Source organism: Manis pentadactyla, chromosome 1 (genome assembly GCF_030020395.1).
Source record: "Manis pentadactyla isolate mManPen7 chromosome 1, mManPen7.hap1, whole genome shotgun sequence".
Taxonomy (NCBI): domain Eukaryota; kingdom Metazoa; phylum Chordata; class Mammalia; order Pholidota; family Manidae; genus Manis; species Manis pentadactyla.
In genome coordinates, this window is record NC_080019.1 from 8,718,270 (window position 1) to 8,733,237 (window position 14,968).

Genomic DNA, 14,968 nt, shown 5'->3' on the forward strand with positions numbered 1-14,968 from the left:
GGGGGATCACCTGGCTGGGGCGTTTGCCAGGTTTATCTCCTCCTTTCCAGGCTGTGCTCTCAGGAAGGGATTACTACATGCCGCCTGCACCTGAGAGGAGGAGGGTTAGTGTATACCTCCTGGAGGATGGAGTACCTGCATAAATTATTTGAAATTCTGCATGGGAGGTTTATCTATTCTCCCCCATTTATTTATTTACTTACTTACTTATTCATTCATTCATTCATAATTATATCAGTGTTTTTTTTTTTTTTAAGATTTCCTTACTTTTTGCCATGACAAGGTGATCCAGGCTTATGAATATTTTCTGTCCCAGCTCAAGAATCAGTCATTTCTCCAAGGAGCCTAGTTCTTTTTATTGCAGAGTATTAGAAACCAAAATTTGAGCACTTTCTTAAGTGTCTTTCCTTCCTGGCCCTCTCAACTTTAAAAAAGAACAAATATCTATGTGTATTCCATTGTATGAATATGGCACAATTTAGTTCACCTGTTGCCTGTTGGGGAATATTTAGTTTACTTCAAGTGTTTAGCTATGAGAATGAATGAAGCAGCTATGAGCATTATGTACTAGCATTTTAGTGGATATACTAATTCTTTTCTATGTAAATAACTTGAAATGAAATGTCTAGGTCATGTGATAGGTGTCAGTTTAACTTTATGAAAGGAACAAACACTTTTCCAAACGGGGTGTAACATTTTCACTCCCACTAGCAGCATGTGAGTTTTCACACTTTCTTCTCTCACTCTTACTTGCATCCCTCTTACGAGGACCCTTGTGATCTCACTGGGCCCACTGGGTGATCCTGGGTATGCCCCCCATCTCAGAGTTAGTTCAATTATATCTGAAAAGTCCCTTTTGCCCTGGAAATAACATTCCCAGGTTCTATGGATTAGGATGTAGACATCTTTCCAGGGCCATTTTTTAGCCTACCACAGACTCCCACGTCTTGATCAGAACAGTCTTGAAGAATTTGTGGCCACATTTCACCACCCACATCAGAGTTTCCAAGGAAAAATTTCTAATTTCAGAGGAACTGGTATTGTGGGAACATAGTGTGTGAGCAGCAAGCATAGTAGGAGATGAGATCTGAAAGATCAATTGAATGTAGAGTACTTTTGGCCAGTGTGAGACCCTTGGCTTTTACTTGAAGTAAGATAGGAAGAACTTGGAGAATTTTTGAGCAGATTAAGAAGAACATATGGCATATTTAAAAAACTCATTCTGGCTATTGTGCCAAGAGTAGACTAAAGGAGACACGGTTAGAAGTGGGGGATGAGTTAGGAGCTTTTATAATAATCCAGGCAGGTAGGAAGTTGACTTAGGTCAAAGGGGAAGGCTGAGTCAAAGGTTTGCTGGTGGGTGAGGGAAAGAGAGAAAGTAAGGATAATTCCAAGTTGTTTTTGTCCACCCATTAGAAGGATGCAGTTAACATTTATGAGATAGGGAAGCTTCCAGTAGTGAGAGGGAGAAGATTACACTTCAAGTTTTGCATGTTAAATTGAGATGTCTATTAGATAATCTTATGGCAAAGTTGAGGAGGAAGGAGTTAGATATACAAAAGAATTTAGAGAAGAAGTCTGGACTAAGGGTGTGAATTTTGGAGCTGTCAGCATATAGGGACTATTTCAAGTCATGACAGTAGATGAAATCATCAAGATATTGAGTAGGCAGAGATGATGACCAAGGACTTGTCCTAGGGTTCTTCAACAGTGAGAGATAAGGATGATGATAAGTACCCAGAAAAACAGAGTGAGAATTCATGACTGTTGAGGGAGGGTAAAAATCAGAAGAGTGTGTTGCTGTGGGAGCCCAGTGGGAAAAGCGTTTCAAGGGTTGGGAGGGATGAGCTCTGTCGAGTAAGGTGCAGGTTGAGGACCCTGATAGAGCTGGGTGAAGTACAAAAATCTGATTAAAATAATTTCAAGAAAGAATGGGAGGAGAAGAATTGGAGATAGCAATCAATTTTAAGGTGTTAAACTCTAAGTAAAGGAGATAAATAGGGAAGCACCCGAAGGGTGATGGATGGTCAGAATAGGGTGGTTTTTAAGATAGAGCAAACAGAATTCTTTGGAGTAGTTCCAGGGAAGGAGTCAATATAGAGGGAGATACGATGCTGGAGAGAGAAAGGAACAACTGCTTAGCGAGATGCCCCTAAGTGGGCAAAAGGAATGGTCCCAGGGTGGTCCAGTTGGAAGCAGATAGAAAATCAACATTTTGATCCCATCTGCTCAGAAAAGCTGGTTATTGACTAAGAAAGCCATAACATTAAGGCAGCAGCCCTTTGCTTACACGAAGTTCATCCCCTTATTTTAGAACACCAGAGAAATAGAATGACTTGTTTATATTTAATCCATGATGTTTATGGCTTCATCTTTCCCATGATTTTATCTTTTAGCTTTGAATGGCTTCTCTAAAAGAGTTTGTAGAATAACTGATTTGAGGAGCAATAATTAGCACAATTGGAAGACTGGTTTCTTATGCCCAGAACTTCACTGGGGAGATAAATGAGGAAAGCTCCATATTGTCCCTAGTCTGTCATTGAAAGAATGCCATCCTCTTTCCCCCAAACCTGTGAATGGGATTTCACTGAGAACATTTGGGAAGGCTCTTGTTAGTAAGGCTATCCAGAAAAAAATCAAGTGAAACAATAAAAAGTTATAAAGATGGTTTTATTATAAAAGCCCAAGTACATTTAATATCTGTAAAGAACTAAAAATTTTCAGAGACTGGTTGGGTTCAACTGGAAACAATAAACAGCTCTATCACTTTCATCCCCCATGAAATAATTTGTCATTGGGACTAAATGCAGTGGCAGGACAGACATTCCTTGGAGTTAATTAGGTTGGAATTTTGAGGGGATTGTTATTCTGGCCATGCAAGACGACTTTTATGGAGATCTCAGGATTTCCTCTCCCCTTGTTCTATTTATAAAAATCTTGAGACTTGTAAAAGCTCAAGGAAAACTCTGAGAGCTTTGGTTCACCAAATCAGCTGCCCCAGGAGAGGCCTGTTCCCTCAGGTAGTTAGAGTAAGAGGCACATGGGAACAGACACCCTCATTCTTTCTGACAGATGACTTCTTTTTCCTCAACCAGCCTCCGTATCTCTTCCTCTGCTGTTCGCTTGGTGGTAAGGTAGGCCCGGGAGTCTCACTGTGGTAGTGCTGGACACCTTTGGGAGGCCGGGCAGGCACTTTGCACAGCCCAGGGAGAAGCAAACAGCACCGGGCACGTGGCCTGGCTCTGCCGGAGGTGTGGTGGGGTTGGGTGGACTGTTTTTCTCTTTCCTCTTCTCCTTCTTCCCCAACTGAGGGGTAACTTCTAGATGTGTGGACCTAGGGCAGAGAACAAACCTACTGCAGCCTTGAATAAAAGATATTAAGGAAGCTTCTAGGTCACATACATAGTCCAACCCTGTTCACAGAGTAAGAAAGGGGTTCCATCATTTTTAGGGTTCCACAGTGAGCACTTCTTGGTTTGTCTGCCCATCTCTTACTTTCTTCTAGGATCAATGATCCTAGTCTTTTGGGGGAACAAAACTGTTGTGTTGTATGAACTCCATCTCAATTTAAAAGCATTAATATGGGGGGAGGTGAAACCCTTAACGGCTCCCCATTGCATTTAGAATAAAAACCAAATTCCTGGGAGCCCACAGTGGGGCTCCTGCCAATGTCCCCACGTTCACCTAATACACCTCCCTTGCTCGCATGTTCCGGACGGCCCGGATACCTTGCTGTCCCTGTTTTCTGGCTTAGGGCTTCCGCCCTCACTCATATCACGGAACCTCCCCTTTCCTGATCTGTGTGCAATAGGTATCATCACACCCAGCTTCTCTCCATCTGTGATCCTATTCATTTCCTCTGTGGCATTTATCATACCCTAGAGTTATCTGTTTCCTTATTTGTTTAAAATTTGTCTCTTTAACTACGGTGTATGATTTTGATGGCAGAAACTTTTCTTTTTTTAGGTATTTTTATTATTTACTTATTTTTGTAGAAGCATAATTGATATACAGTATTATATATGTTTCAAGTATACAACACAGTGGTTCAACAGTTACACCCATTGTTAAGTACTCACCCAACTAGTGCAGTTACTCTCTGTCAACACAATGATGTTATAGAATGTTTGGCTATATTCTCCATGCTGCATTTCCATCCCTGTGACCAACTTATATTATGATTGAGATTTTTGTACCCCTTTATCTCCCTCACTCTCTCCACCCACCTACCCCAGCCCCTCCCCCATGGTAACTACCAGTCCCTTCTCAGTGTCTATGAGTTTACTGCTGTTTTGTTCATCTTGCTTTGGTTTGCTTTCAAATTCCACAAATAAGTGAAATCAAATGGTGTTTGTCTTTCTTCACCTCACTTATTTCACTGAGCATTAACACCCTTTAGGTTCATCCATGTTCTCACAAATGGCAGGATTTCTCTCTTTTTTATGGCTGAATAATATTCCATTGTATATATGTACCACATCTTCTTTATCCTTTCTATTTTGTTCAGGGTTTTCTATTCCCAATGCATAGTGCTTAACATAGAGGAGGTTTTCACCATGATTATCTGAATAAATGAAGGGTAGCACTGCTGGGTTGTATCTCTGACTATGAGATGAGATTGAAACCACATGCCAGATAAAGCAGAGATAAGAAACAGGCCGCTGGGATTGCAGTTCCCAATGAAGCCAAGGCCCTGTACCCTTGTCCTTCTTGGGGTGGGGCTGGCAGCTTCCCCTTTGGATTCTGTGGTCCAATACACTCCCATTGTGCATAAGTCACTGTCAAAGATAAATAAAGCCAGACATGAGTTAGGGCCTGATGTTGTTCTGTTGCTGCTGCAGCAGCAGAAGAGCTGACCTCCATCCACTCCACTGCACAGTGCTTACAGGGCATTTTAAAGGGAGAGTGAAGGGGTGGGGGGAAGATTATCAGTCAGGAAAGTGAAAAGTTACAAAAATGTGAATAGCCGCTTGTGTCTGCTAACTGGCCTTAACATATGGAAATTAAGCTTCTATCTTCCCATAGAGACTGGGGGTCAAGGGCCCCATGATTTGTGATGATTACATTACCAAGGAATGGTGGTCAGGTCCTTGAGAAAGACATTCCTCGATAGTAGGAGATACATATACATCTCAAAGGACAGAGGGAGGATTTACACTTGTAAGCTTTGAAAATAAATATTCAAAGAAAGGGGTTGGTGAGGAGCTTATCATCAGGCATTGACTGGAACCAACCATATGTTCCTTTGGCAGCCCTGAGGTTTCCTGGCCTGACCAAGGGTGGGGCAAAGCTGCGATGTCCCAGGGACATGGCTTAAGGCTGCTAGAAGCCATGCTAGGGTTGGTCCAGTCTCTCAGCGCAGGGCTGTGGGAGCAGTGGTTCCCGCGGAGAGTTCCTACAATTCTCACTGCATTAATTGATCTTACATCACTTGAAACTGAGAGTTCTGACTTATAACATTTCTTGATGGTGCTAAATTGTCCTGCTTGCCAGGTGGGCCCTCTGTTGATTTGTTATTCGGCAGGATGTTAAGGGTGGTGACAATCATCAGGGGTGATGGGCTGATGAACTGGAGCGGGTGACTAATTCATCTACTTCTTGTCTAGGCCAAAAAGGTCAATGAGAAGTAAGGTCTGTGGGTCAACTGTGTCCACAGGGATGGGAGACCAGCTACATCTGTTTATATCTATGAGGCCCACCCACACTTCATCCCTGTTCTGCTGTGTGTTACCCAGCGGGCCTACATCTCCTTCGGTGAAAGGACATGATGAACAGTCTCTGTTCCCTTGCTATGCCCCTGATGTCTCTCTTGTAACATTGGACGATTGTAAAGTGTTCCCCTTGGGGACTCACCAGCAGGACATACTATAAAACTGGATGATGAGATAGAGTACAGTCATAAAACCTAATTTTTTTGTCTGTGAATGCATCTACAAAGGGATTATCTCTTAAGTGAAATATTTATTGTTGTTTTTTAAAAAAATTTCATAGAGTCTGCCTGAGATGGGAACAAAGACATCCCCACATACTAAAACAGACTGTCTTGCTGGCATGAGAGTAATTACGGCTATTCTGCAAAGGCATTTTAGAGGTTCACATACCATCTTTGGGCTGAAAACTTTACTGGTTTATCAAGAAAATACTTCAACCATCTAGGACTATAATCCATTACCTTTTCAGAGATGGGCCCTTCTGAGAATTTGATGAAAGCTATGGACCTTTTCCATAGCTTGTGCTGATAGATACAAAGCTTTGCATATCATTCCAAAGAATGCATATAGCCCCTGCAGCTTAGGTTCAGAAATCCTACTTTGGAAACATAATATGGTTCACATTCACAGATACTGCCTGTGCATCTGCCCCCTGAAATACAGGGCATTGAGCATTCTGACAGACATAGAGGTGGGCAGTCCACGTGCCTTTTCAGAGAGCTTACAATTTCAGTGAAGAAGCAAACACACCCTGAAGGTAAGGCCAAATTGCTTAGTTCCATGACAGTGCTTTAATGTTATGTAGCAGATTTAACTTTTCAAAATGTTTAAAGAAATGTCCTAAATTTCATATTACTTTATTTTCAAAATTATACCACTGAAGGATGAAGAGAGGGCTAGTTTGGAAATGGGAAAGAGAATTGAATTAACTAAGTGTCTACTCTGTGTTAGGCCAGAAGATTTAATTAAGCAACAGATTATTGAGTACTCAACAAAATTCTGAGATAGATATTTTCCCCCAATATTTATTTCAGCCTTTAAAAAGGAGGAAACTAAGGCACAAATAATTACATAATTTGTTAAACTCACTTGGTGATAGGACCAAGGCTTAGAGTAAGGATTATCTGACTCTGAAGTTAATGCTCTTTCCAGTCAGTAGGTGATGAATAAATAATTATACTACCTGGAAACTAAAGAAACTGAGAAGCGGAGATATTAAGAAGCTTGGCTAAGATCTTTAAATTGTTCCCCAATGTTTTTAAAGCAGAATAAATTATTGTCACTTACATGGTACTTTCAACACTGTGTACATAGTTCTTTAAAAAAATAGACTTTACTTTTTAGAGCAGTTTTAGGTTCACAGCAGAATTGAATGGAAAAGACTGATAGTTCCCATGTACTTCCTGTTCCCATGTACTGCCTGTTCCCATGTGCTTCCTGGTCCCACACAAGAACAGCCTCCCCAATATCAATATTCCCCACTAGAGTGGTTCTAGTGTTACAGTTAATGAATCTACATTGACTCATTATTATCAACCAAAGTCCATAGTTAACATTAGGGTTCACTTTTGGTGTTGTATATTCAATGGGCTTTGAAATGTAATGGCATTAATCTACCATGATAGCATCATACAGAATAGTTTCCCTGCCCTAAAAATCTCTACTCAACCAATTCATTGCCCCTTACCCATGACAACCACTGATTTTTTTCAATGTCTCCATTGTTTTTCCATATCCAGAATATTGCATGGTTGGAATCACAAAATATGTAGCCCTTTCAGACTGACTTTTTCATTTAGCAATATACACTTAAGGTTCCTCCTTGTCATTCATGGCTTGATGGATGAATATTATTCAGCTGTGAGAAGGAAAGAAATACTGCTGTTTGCAAAAACAGGATGGGGTGTGAAGATATTACAGTGAGTGAAATAAACTAGACAGAGAAAGACAAATACCTCAAGGCATCAGTTATATGTGGAATCTAAAAAAAAGCCAAACTCTTGGAAACGGAGTAGAAAATGGTTGCGAGTGGCTGGGAAGTGGGGGAAATAGGGAGGGGATGCTAAAAGGGTACAATCTTCCAGCTGTAAGATGAATAAGGTCTGAGGATCTAATGTGTAGCATGGTGACTACAGTTGATAACTCTTTACTATAAAATGGAAATTTACAAAGAGAATAGAACTTAAATGTTCTCACCAAAAATATTTATATGTCTGTGTGTGTGTGTGTGTGTGTGTGTGTGTGTGTGTGTGTGTGTGTGTGTGAGGTGATGGGTGTGTTAATGAACTAGGTGGGAGGAATCCTTTCACAATCATGTACATTAAGTCATCATGATGTACACTTAAAATATCTCACAATTTTATTTGTTAGTTATATCTCAATAAACTGGAAAAAAAGAAGTACTTTGAGTCAACCTACTCATTGCTTTAAATAGTGTCTAAACATATAGATAAGACCTAAGGAACAATAAGGACATTTGTAAAAGCACACAGAAATGCAACAATACTGCATTTAAAAAAGCTAATCCATATAAGAGTAAGAATGGATCCTATGTGCAGGAATCAAGTGTGAGTTGAGATCTATGTCACCCAGTGTCATACCTGCCAAGCAGAAGTCACTACATAAGTATTTGTTGAGTTACTAAACGGTGAGTTCTGTGAACATGGCCATCTTGTCATTGTGTGAGGTACATGGAAACAGCTGTGGCCAGGGGGACACACCCGTGCTGGATATTTCCTGCTGCTCCTCCACCTACCCACCCTTCTGCAATGCCCTGCTCTGGCCTGCACGCAAATGGGCTTTTGTTCTTGTTTAGATGCATGTGGCCAATGGGGAGCAAGGGCAAGAGGTCAGAGGGAGGGAGGGGAAAAAGGCCAGAGTACAGATCCCTTGGCTTGCTCCCTGTAGCATCCCCAGGGTTGGTTGTGTCTCTCAATCAAAGGTCACAGAGTCTGTGACAAGCCATCGCCCCCCTCCGTCACTGTTCCAGGGGATCGTGCAGTCAGTGCATCCCCCAGGGTACTGTACTATTTCTTGTGGTTGCCTTCTAGCCTGTGCATGCCTTTGTAATAGTTCCTTGAAGAAAGCTTCTCAAATTACCCAATTTAGACATTGCTGTCTTTTCCTACATGGGATCTGGACAGACACACTTGTCATCAGGGACCATTTAGCCTTATAATGGACACCCACTTGAATGTGTAAAAGAAAAAAAAAAGGCATGGGATGATGCATTCTAAGGCTATGGGGCAACTTCCGGCGCCCAGGGGCAAGAAGGTGAGCAGAGCCTGTTGCGTCTGGGGCTGGACCTAGAACTGCAAGGCCAGCAGGAAGCAAGGCGCTCACTCTCTGTGCCCCCAGGTCCAAACGGGTCTTTCACAGCTGCTCTGCGTGTCTGCTTTTGTCCCTCCCGCCTCTCTCACTGGGAATGATTGACTTGCTCCGCTCTCCTGTGTCCTTGGTGGGAGATGGTCCCATTTGATTCACGGAATTACTTGTCCCCAGTTCAAATGACTCACTAAGGTTCATTATGGCTTTTAGATCTTAGAAGACCTGGGTTTTCCCAGGTAGGGCCAGCCCTCCACGTTTGTCTCAGTCGCTGTGGCCAAGGATCTGTGTCAGGAAGCAGAAACAAGGTGGCACTAAGTGGGGAGGAGTAAAGTAGTCCTCAGAGAAGGGGAACCTGGGAAGGTGCTGCAGAAGGGGTCTGCTATAGGAGAGATGCAGAAGGGCCAGTTACTTTTTGATCTCATGCACAACTCTGTGGTCATATTCACCCCTAAGTGATGCAGGAGGGACAGAGTCACATTGTCCTGGTGTAGGACTAAAGCTCAGAGTCTCTGTTACTCATTCCTGCAGAAGGCAGTTACCTTTCAAGAAGTATGTCCGAGCAAAGACAGGAATGAGGTAAGGGAATGAGCTGTGTGAAGACCCGGGGAAGAGCCTGGTGGGCAGAGGGAGCAGCAAGCCCATCAGCGGAATGGGCGTGGGGGCCGAGTGGCAGCACCAGGGCCAACGAGCAGAGCAGAGAGGCAGAGCAGTGGGAAATGAAGCTGAAGAGGGTGCCAGGGACCAGACTGTTTGGGGCTTTGTGGTTCGAATAAGAAGAATTTCGGGTTTCATTGTAAGTGTGAAAGCCATTGGAAAACTGAGAATTTTGAATAGTGGAGAGACACCTGATTAATGTTTTGAAAAAGCAGCATGCCAGATAGACTGAAATAGGACAAGAGTGGATGAAGAGAGAGAGATCGGATGATTGGAGAATTCCAGAATTCAAGAGGCAATGTGGCTGGGGCCAGGGTGATAGCAGTGCAGTGTGGTAAAGGGTTGCTAAATTTGGAATACATTTTGAGGGTAAAGTGTTGGCTTGCTGACATCCATTGGAACAGAGGACAAATATAAATCTACAGTAATTAAAATAGGGTGTTGATAGCATACAGTAAATAGGCAGTTCAGTGGAAGGAGCATGCAGTGCCCAAACAGAGCCACGTGTGTGAGACTTTTGCAAATACTAACAAGGAACTAATCAGTGAGAAGAGGAAGGGTTATTTAAAAGGAGTGCTGAGAAAATTAACTGACAACTTGCAAAAGAAAATGAGCCCACCCAGTGTCTTCTACACACCAAGATATTTCAGAGAGATCAAATAATTCAACATTCACCGTAAAAACATGAAACCATAAGGAACTGACGGAAAATACAGAAACCTGTGCCAGATCTCGGAAGATCAGGAGGAGGGGCATATGAAGCATAAAAGCAAAGGCAGAAACCATAGTGCCGAGGATCGGTAGATTTGGCCACATAGAAATGGGAAGCTTTGAAACACAAAAACAAGAACAACAACAACAAAAAAAACCAAGAGCAAAATGAAAGACAAAATCCATTCACTGCACATGATGAAGGATTACCATCATTGACCCACGAAAGCATTCTTTATTTATAAGGAAAAGACAAATACTCAATGTAAAAAATGGGCAAAAGTCAGTGTACCAGGAAGCCTTCAGCTGTAAAAATATGCAAATGCCTTACATCCAGGCTGGCGTAAACTGTAAGGCCACTGACTGCCTCACACATCTGCAAGTCCGGAGGGATGGTGAGCTTTGGGGCTGGTGGATCTAAGCCTCAAAAACTGAAGGATTCAGATTCATTCCGTCCCTCTCTATATTATCAACATGCAGGTTTCCAAGCTAAGTGGTTTCCATATGTTCAGGAAGACTGCCAGCTATTATTGTAGTTACATGTCTCATCTTATCACATGGTTCTTTCTCCCAATACATTTTGAATTACGAGATCTTTTGGACATATAATGTGTATAATGTATAGGCAGATCATGAAGCATAATTAAAAAGAAACAACCATGTTACCACTTCTCAAGGCAAGAACCGCAACTTCACCAGTATCTTGAACTTCCTTGTGTGTCCTCCCCAGCGCCCCTGCCTTCCTCCTTTTTCTGAGGATACTTGCTTTACCACTCCCTGGCTATTTATTTTTATTTTCACAACATATTGCTAAGTATACGTATTGTATATAAAATATGTAACTCAGATTTGTTTGTCCTTGAGTGTTATAAAAATGATATTATCTGAATGTGGTCCTCAGAGACTTGCTGTTTTCATTTAACATTATACATCTAAAATTCACCTGTGATACACATGCAGCTGTATGTTCTTCACCTGTCCTCATATGTAAATGCTATGGTGTGATTATACAAAAGCCAATGAGTCTCTTCTCTGTGGATGGGCATTTGGGTTGTTTTTATTTGTTTTGTTTTATTGCAACTAAGAACAATGTTATGAACTCTCTTGCTCAGTGGTACTTGATATTGTCAGACTTCTAAGCTTTTTTGCTAGGCCTGAAGGGTGGGAAAGGTGTTTTATTGTCACCTGACTATGCATTTCCTTGATGGCTAATAATGTTGAGAACATTTATTAATGATTTGTGTTTCCTGTTTCCTGTTCTTACTTTGTCTCTGGTCTATGTCCCCATTTGGGGGTGTTTGTCTTTCTTTGCCTGATTTCTAGAAGTTCCTTGTAAATTCTGGATATAAATACTTTGCTGTGTTTGTGACATTTATCTTTTTCTAGTGTGAGACTTGTTAGTAGATCTTTCGTTATTAAGAGTAAGGAAGCTTCTGCCCCAGTAGCTACCAGGGAAACTTTTTAACTCTCCCAGGCCTCAAATGGCTTAGGGCTGCTGCCCCTAAGCTTGTCACTGGCTTGGAAGTAATGGGGTCATGACTAGGTGTGGGTAAAATGGCAATATTTCCAGAACCTCTTGCATGGCCTTAGTGCATCTCCATATCAGTAGGTGTTTCCAAGGGATGGAGAGGAGTAGCCATCTCCACATCAGTAGGTGATGACAAGGGTGGGAGGAGCGAGGGTATATCTGAACCACAGAGGTGGGTGGGGCCTCTTTCTTGCAGCCGGGCTGCAAGAGACGCAGGTGAGCACAAGGGGACGGCTGCTTGTAAGCAGTAAACAGGTTTCTCCCACTTCATTTCTCCCTTTGACAGATTCTGGCTTTAAAGGCAATTTGCCCTGGGCTGGAAACTTATTTCCTCCCCAGAGTTACAAACCCTCATACATGACTTTGAGGAATTTCAGACTGAAGTGGGGGAAATACCTGCAGATGTGACAGAAATAGAAGAGAATGACAATTACAAGCGGAGCCTGAAGGTGTGACAGAATGGCTGCATCTTAGGATCGAACTTGAACGGAGGAGGAATTGCTTTTTATGGATGCACAAAAAATGTGGTTTCTTGAAATGGAATCTACTCCTGATGACAATGATGAGAAGACAGTTGAAATGAGAACAAAGATTTTGAATATTACAAAAACGTAGTTGATAAAGCTATGAGAGGTTCGAGAGGATGAACTCCAAGTTAGAAAGAAGTTCTAGATACTATATCCTTATCAGATATATGGCTGGCACATATTTTATCCCATTCTTTTGGTTGTCTTTTCAGTCTTGATAGTGTTACTTGATACACAAAAAATTTTTATTTTGATGCTAATAACGGCATTACATGCTGGAGAAATTGTGAAAGGAAGAGTCAGTTGACGCGGCAGACTTCGTCGTTGTCTGATTTTAAGAAATTGTCACAGCCTCCCCAACCTTCAGCAACCACCACTTTGATTCGTCAGCAACCATCAACATCAAGGCAAGACCCTCCACCAGCAAAAAGATTGGTTTGCTGAGAGCTCAGATGATGGTTAGCATTTTTTTAGCAAGAAATTATTTTTTAAATTAAGGTACGTACAATGTTTTTTAAGACATAATGCTATTGCACACTTACTAGACTACAGCATACTGTAAGCAAAATTTTTACACACACTGGGATAAGAAAAATTTATTTGACTTGCTTTATTGCAATATTGACTTTATTGCAGTGGTCTGAAATGGAGCCTGCACTATCTCTGAGGTATGCCTGTATTTATATATCTTCTTTAGCAAAATGTCTACTCAAATCCTTTGTCCATTGTTTAACCAGATTGTTTGTCTTTTTATTAATGACAAGGAAATGTTCTTTATATAGTCTAGATACTATATATGGTTTGTATGTATTTCTCCCTTTCTTTTAGTTGTCTTTTCACTGCCTTGATAGTCTGCTTTGATACACAAAAGTTCTTAATCTTGATGAAGTACCATTTATCTAGTTTTTCTTCATCATTTGTGCATTTAGTATTATATCTGATTTCCTAACCAAATATCCCTAAGAGTTATGCCTCTGTTTTTTCCTAAGAGCTTGTGATGGCTAATTTTATGTGTCAACTTGACTGGACATTTGGTCAAACATTGTGCTAGGTGTATCTGTGGGGTGTTTCTGGGTGAGATTAACACTGGAATTGGTGGACTTTGTAAAGCAAATGGCCCTCCCTAATGTGGGTAGATCTCATCAATCAGTTGAAGGTCCAAATAGGACAAAAGGCTGACCCTTCTGTGGGATTTCCTCCTGCCTCACTGCCTTTAGCTGGGACATTATTTTTTCCTGTTTTCAGACTGAGCTGAAACATCAGCTCTTGGGTCTTGTGCTTCCTCGCCTTCGAACTGGAAATACATTATTGGCCCTTTTGTTTTTTAGGTCTACAAACAGACTGGAACCACAACACCATGCCATTGGTTTTGAGTATTCAGCTTGCCGACTGCAGATCTTTGGACTTTTGCCAGCCTTTATAAATTGGTTCTCTTTTCTCATCTTTTTTATCCTTTCTTTCCCTTAGGGACACGGGAACAAAAAATTCCTTTTGTTTTCTTGTTCATAAGAGCTTGACTGTCTTTGGTCTTTTCCCTTAAGCTCATTGCCAAACTTCCCTCGCAAATCCAAAAACTTGGCAAAAGCTTAGAATTGCCACTTATCAGGACCTGATTAGGCTCCAGGGCAGAACACCATTCTCTTTTGCAGTCTCTTGTCCAGAAGCAGATAGTAGCCCCATTCTTTTAGTTCAGTAGGCATTCCAATAGAAAACTGGAAGAATATTAACAAAATGTGAATAGCATTTACCTCTGAACAATTATTACTATAGAGTTTTAAAATTTTTGTCCAGTTTTATTCTCTGTAATTTCTAAACTTTCTAAATAAACATGTCATGTCACATCTTAGAGGTCAGTTACTTTCAGGAAACATTTTCGTTTTAGGGGGACAAAGGCATCTGTGGAATACATGTAGCAGAGAGGTTAACACCTTACGAATCAGGAAGAACTAGGTTCAAATCCTACTTCTTTTCCTTACAAACTGGGACTCCTTAGGGACTTTTCCTCATTTAAATTATTGATGTTGTCAGCATTAAATTCTATAATATATATTAAATGCTTAATATAGTGCCTGCTACACACTGAAATAAGTCTTAGGTCCTGAAAAGAACAATTTTGGTGGCTTTGAAGTGGAGACATGCTAGCATGCTGAACAGTGCAGCATGTGAAAAATGATTTATTACCAGTTATAATCTAAGTGTTTTAAAGTTTGCAAATTACTGACTTAAGTATACATTTAAATTCAATTTAGTATCCTTAAAATATATATATAAAGTGGCTTCAAGTCATACCATCTTTTCACATTTCATCTCAGCATACCTTCTAAGTGGAAAAAAAAAAAGTAGAGTTATGCTAAAAAATGCAGATAAGCACACTGCCTGAGTTGCATTTCATTTAGCCCTTTTGCACTACTATTGGGTAAATGATTATGAATGATTAAATTGCTATGACTTAGTGATTACATAATTATTTCACTTTTCTAGATTTTTTTACTCCCATGAAAAGATTTTAG